General features: G+C 45.3%; 1 protein-coding gene across 7 annotated transcripts in view; it reads right to left on the minus strand.

Moving 5' to 3' along the window:
- Rph3al (rabphilin 3A-like (without C2 domains)) overlaps positions 1-6,000 on the minus strand; it is a 151,531-nt gene that overhangs the window by 46,924 nt on the left and 98,607 nt on the right. The window lies entirely within an intron of this gene.

Raw genomic sequence — 6,000 nt, forward strand, 5'->3', positions numbered from 1 at the left:
TTTTTTTTGTTTTTTTTTGAGACAGGGTCTCGCTATGCAGTTCAGGCTGGCCTTGAGCTCACTTTGTAGCCCAGGCTGGTCTTGAACTCACAATGATCCTCCTGCCTCAGCCTCCCGAGTGCTGAGATTACAGGTGTGCGCAACCATGCCCGGCTCTGGAGAAATTCTTGTATGTGTATTCTCAGAGATGTGAATGGGGAGAGGCAAATTATTGCTAACAACACAGGAATGGGGCGTCACTGAAATGATCAGTGGTAGAACAGCCGGCGGGAGATTATGGACGGCAGTGACAACAGTGAATACAGCCATGTGCATCAACACAGTGAATCTCAAAATCACAGCGTTGAATAAAAGAAGCAGTGCGCAGACACACACGGTGCCTTATTTGTGTCACACTCAAACCCAGGCCTGATGATGATCCGCTTCTTGGCTTGGGTGGCAGTGGCTGGTGGGTCTTTGTTTTATTATGATTTTTTTTCAAAAAGGTTCATTTTTTTCTTTCTTTCATATTTTTGGCAGTCCCGAGGCTGGAACCCAGGGCTTCGTGCTGCCAGGCAAGTGCTCTGTCACATGCACTGTGATAAAACCCAGCAAAATATCCAAGTCAGACAAAAATAAAAGGAATTGTGATACGGAAGAAAAACTTTAAAAACTTTCCAAATAGAGGAAAACATAAAAGGAGTTAAAATGAGTTTAAAAACAGAAAGAAAAAAAAACAACAAAAAAAAGACAAAAACATGAGTTTAAAGAAGATAATTACAGGAGACAGAGAACAGAAACACAACTTTCACAGCAGTAGGAAATCAGAAAGCTGGGAGCAAAGCAAAAAGCGAAACTTTCTGAGTATAGCCTCCGACAGGTTACTTAGGGGGACTAAAAGCTTAAGGCTGCCACCTTCAAAATCACACAGCGTTGAGCATCAGGCCTCATCCTGCCTTCTCTTCCTGTCCTGTGTGACTGCTTAGCTCCCTCTGTTGTCCTCTGTGCTGTACCCTTGGGCGGCCCGGCCCTGCCCCGGGAGCCTGACCTAACCGCACACTGAGGCCCGCTTCTTCACCTTTCTCGTTTCTTTAAATCTTGAACACACGAGTTTATGAATTCACCTCACTGGCAAGGAAACCAGGCCAGTGGCTAGAGAGTATGCCAGCCCCCTGAGGGCAGGGAGGCGTGCAGGGGGTGTCTGGAGGTAGGAGACGGAATGCTGGCCTGAACAGCTAGTCTGAAAAAGGGAAGCAGCTAAGTGGGTAAATGCTGTAGTTTGGTGTGGTCACACAGGTGGACATTTCCATGACAGCTGGATAGAGTCCATCAGAGGCCAGGAACTTGGGAGCGCCAACAAGGAATCAAAAATAAAAAACAGCTGGGGATGTAGCTCAGCAGTAGAGCGCTTGCCTAGCACGTACAAGGCCCTGGGTTCCATCCCCAGTGCCAAAACAAAACAAAACAAAACAAAAAACAAACCACCAAAACACCCAAAAAACCAAAAAAAATAAAACCCATTGATAAGAAGCAGCCGATAAGGAAACAGGTGCAGCCCTGACTGGGCATGACAAGGCGCATTGTTCTCAGCGATGACGGAAGGACAGTTCAATGGCGTTTTACAACCCATTAACAACGTTCCTCATTTTTAGAAAGGAAAATGATTCCTCTGGTTCCTTTCAAATTTGCCTGCTCTTTTTTTCCAAAGGCCCTATTTGTTCAATTTGGTTTTTAGTCCTTCTCTTCTACTTTTTAATTAGTCAATTAGAAGTCCCTTATCTGAAGTCTGTTTCACAGTTTTGCTCTTATCTCGCATTCCTTGGGCACCAGCTCTCCTAATTGTTTCCTTTGCCAGTGCTCTCTGATGGTGGTGATTTTTTTCACGGGGTTGGCAGGTAAAGGGGGAAAACCACAGAACTTGGAATGGGAAAGATTATGACCACCTGTATCATCAGTCAAGTTTTTTTTGTATAAAGACAACAATTATCAGACAGCAAAGACAGAAAACTGTTGATGTGTCCTTGTTCTTAAAAACTGCATCAAATTGCACAGCAGTTAATTATGAGATAAACAAAAATAATAATTTAAGAATGTATAAGAGGTCAGCTGTGGTGGTCCTGTAATCCCAGCACTTGGGAAGCTGAGGCAGGAGGACCACCATGAGTTCAAGGCCAGCCTGGGCTATATAGTGAGCTCAAGGCCAGCCTGACAGTGAGACCTGGACTCAAAAAGTAACAAAAAACAACAATACGTAAGAAAAGAGGGAAAAAAATAAAACATCAGTGTTTTATTTTTTCCTTTGAGGAATCCATTCTGAGGGTGTAATCTAAAATGTAGGCCAAAGATCTGGGGGTGTAGCTCCATGAAAGAGTCCTTGCCTACCATGTGTGAGTCCCTGGTTTCAATTCCTAGCACTGAAACAAAAAACCAATAAAACAAAATAAAATGTAGGCAATGAGCTATGACCACAGTTGCTAGTAAAACAAAGAAATAAAAACAACTTAAATGTCCTAAATTAAAGAATATGTATATAGACAAGACAAGTTTTTTGTGACACTGGGAAATATATATAATATAATGTTAATTTTATTTTATTTTATTTTGAGACAGGGTCTCATTATGTACTTCAGGCCGGCCTTGAGCTCACTTTGTAGCCCAGGCTGGTCTTGAACTCACAATGATCCTCCTGCCTCAGCCTCCGGAGTGCTGGGATTACAGGCGTGCACCACCATGCCAGGCTATAATGTTAATTTTAAACCACAGGTTCAATAATGTAAAGAAAAAGGGAACAGAAAAAGGTTGGAATTATCCAGGAATGGTGATGCATGCCTGTAATCCCAGCACTCGGGAGGCTGAGGCAGGAGGAGCCCTGTGAATTCAAGGCCAGCCTGAACTGTATAGCGAGACCCTGCCTCAAAATGACAAAAACAAAACAAAACAAAAGTTTGGAATTGAACATGCCAAAATGTTAACTGTCGTTGTTGCTGGATATTAGGATTATAGATTTTTTTTTAATTTTTAGGCTTTTCTACATACTATTAAAAGTTCCTTAATGATCCATATTGATTTTAAAATCATAAAATGTTAAAATGCATACATTTATAAAGGAAATTTCTAAGGGTAGCAACAGGCAAGAACATAGATATCTGAGCAATATTAAATATGAAAAATACTGTGCTATGACAGACACCATGGTCTACGATTTATTCTCTCCCTTTTTTTTGTCTTTTTGAGTCAGGGTCTCGCTATGCAGTTCAGGCTGGCCTTGAGCTCACTTTGTAGCCCAGGCTGGTCTCGAACTCGCAGCGATCCTCCTGCCTCAGTCTCCCAAGTGCTGGGATTACAGGCATGTGCTACGCCACCATGCCCAGCTCTCTGATTTATTCTCAACATAGAAGTTTCAGTATTCTTTGAAAGGAAGGAGGAGGATCAACCAATTCTCACTGAAACCCCCCCCCCCCACTTATTTCACTGAATGAAAAAGCTGAAGTCCTCACGATGGTCTGCTGGGAGGACCATGACCGGATCTCCCCCACATCTCTGACCTCTCCCCTCAACCTTGACACTGCTCCAATCCTGTTGGTCTTCTTGCTGTTCCTCAAACCCACAACGCACACAACTGCCTCAGGGCCTTTGCACTGCTATACCCACTACTTGGAACACTTTCCCTACACATAGCTACATAGTGTGCTTCAGATCTCTGTTCCACTGTCATGTTATCGGTAAGCTCCTCCCTGGCCCTCATATAAAACAGCCCCTACTCTACTGGTCCCATGCTCCACCTCCCCTTGATCCTAAGCTCTTTATGACCATCTGTGAGGCTGCAGAACTCATCTTCCTGTGTTTGTGAGCCATTAGAAGAGCTATTCTGCCTGGCATGTAGCAGATGTCCAATAAATATGTGTTGAATGTCCAAATGAATAAATGCATTAGATTGTAAACTCTTCAAGAGCAGCGGGACGAGGCTCACACCACTGCATCATCCAAGTGCATAAAACAAGCAGCGGTGCCGGCCTGACAGCCCAGAACATTTCACCTAGCACTCCACTCCCCCAGAAAACAGCTTCTAATTACAGCCAGAGATGATGGAAGTGGGGCACTGCAAAGAAGGGAAGATAAGAGTACTTGGGCAGCGTGGAGCAAGGGTTTCCATCAGAAAACCCAACTTCTTCCATTAGGATTTGGCTTTTGCTGCAGGACAGAATTCCACATTCTTATCAGGATCTTAGGCCAGGCTACACGTGGTGCTGAAAACCTGACATTTTAAATGCCCTTTCTGTTTAGTTATCTTTTTGTGATGATTAGATATTTTTCTAGTGGGGAAAAAAAAAGGCATGAAGAAACCAATTTCCCTGTGTCTCTCCCACCCCACAGGCAGACTGGGCACTCCAGCACCCAGCTATGGAACCCACAGATCCACAACCACACGTGTGGGTGTTCACGGCCCCATCCACACCTGCTAGCCGTCCACGCACTGCCTGGTGCTGCAGAAGGGACATTCCTGATCTTGTTAAGTTTCATCAGCCTCTAGAAATTCAAGGACAAACTGATAGCATAACACACAGCTTCATATTCTTTGCTTTAGGAAAGATAAGAAAGTTCATCCTAAGCTATTTTGGAGTTTTCTGGGCACCAGAGCACTCTGGCGATTAGGAGGCGCTGTGTGTGGGGGGACGCTCTCTGCAGGTGGTAGCTCCGCAATATTAAAGAGGGTGGAGGTAACTTGTGATGATGCCGGACAGGGCAGCGGCCTCAGCAGCCCTCCGTGGAATGATGAAGTTTGTGAAATTTGCCTTTCCTCCCACCTGCCTCTTCCTTGTGATCTCCTTGACCTCTGACCTCCCACGGCACATCTGTGACCATCATTCCATCCTGCTAAGGTGTCTCCGCACAAGATAATGCTTTAAGGTATTTCATTCCTTGTGGATATGGGATATCTGCATCTTAAAAGGGGTCCCCCTCCCAACACCAGAAGGACCTCAGATTCAAAGGGGGAGCTTTCTCGCACGGGTGGGGGTGGCGATGCTCTAATATCCAGAGTGCCAGGTATTTTGTACAATTTAATAAGCTCGAGGAAGTCTCACAGCAGCTTCAAAAAGTGTGCATTATCACTGCCATTTGGGGATGAGGAACCAGGGACTCCAGGCAGGATCAAACGCTAGTTCACACTTCGAGGCCCTGCCTGCTACCTCATTCCTCCACACTCCGAGCAGGGACAGATGGAAATATTAAAAAAGAAAACAAAACAATAAGAAGTAAACTTCAAAATCAAGATGTATATCTTAATGGACCTGAAACTCAAACTGCTTACTATTTTGAGGGACCAAAGACTGTCTGCAGAGATCTGTACCTAGAAGCAGGTAGAGGCGGGTGGGAGATTGGTCTTCCAAGGATACAGGGATTTAAGGCATCCCATGGGAGGCAGGAGACCAGAGCCAAGACACTAAAAATTGAGCTGGTGAGGGAGCTCCTCCCTGGGAAAAGAGGCCAGAGACTGGAGTGAGGTGAGGTGGGCTGGCAGCTGCACAGACAGCAGACAGCGGGGCTCCGGAATAATCCCATCATCCCCGTGGATGCCTGGCCCTGGAGGGAGCCAAAATACCGCTCAGCAAGGAGAGCAGCTGGGAGCTACACAAGATGGATTGAGAAGCTTTAAATGTATGGTTTCCAGCAGAAGACAGAATGGCAGAAGAGCGATACGCAAGGATGTTATGGCTGAGGGCTTTCCAGAACCAAAAACATGTTATGGATCCTCAGATGAAAAGCATGTACCAAGCACCAAGCATGATAATGGAAAGATACATCTGCACCTAGAAAGCCAGGGGCTGCTCCTCCTGCACAGCTCCTTCTGTCCCCACGGCCGCCCTGGAAGCCACAAATTTTGTCCCACCTTTGGCTCCATTCCTTTTTTTTTTTTTTTTTTTTTTTCTTTTTGACATAAGGTCTCACTGTGCAGTTCAGGCTGGCCTTGAGCTCAGTTTGTAGCCCAGCCCTGCCGTGGGATACTAAAGAGCCATGTGC

This window comes from Chinchilla lanigera, unplaced genomic scaffold (assembly GCF_000276665.1).
Source record: "Chinchilla lanigera isolate Chin_1 unplaced genomic scaffold, ChiLan1.0 scaffold00080, whole genome shotgun sequence".
NCBI classification, from domain to species: domain Eukaryota; kingdom Metazoa; phylum Chordata; class Mammalia; order Rodentia; family Chinchillidae; genus Chinchilla; species Chinchilla lanigera.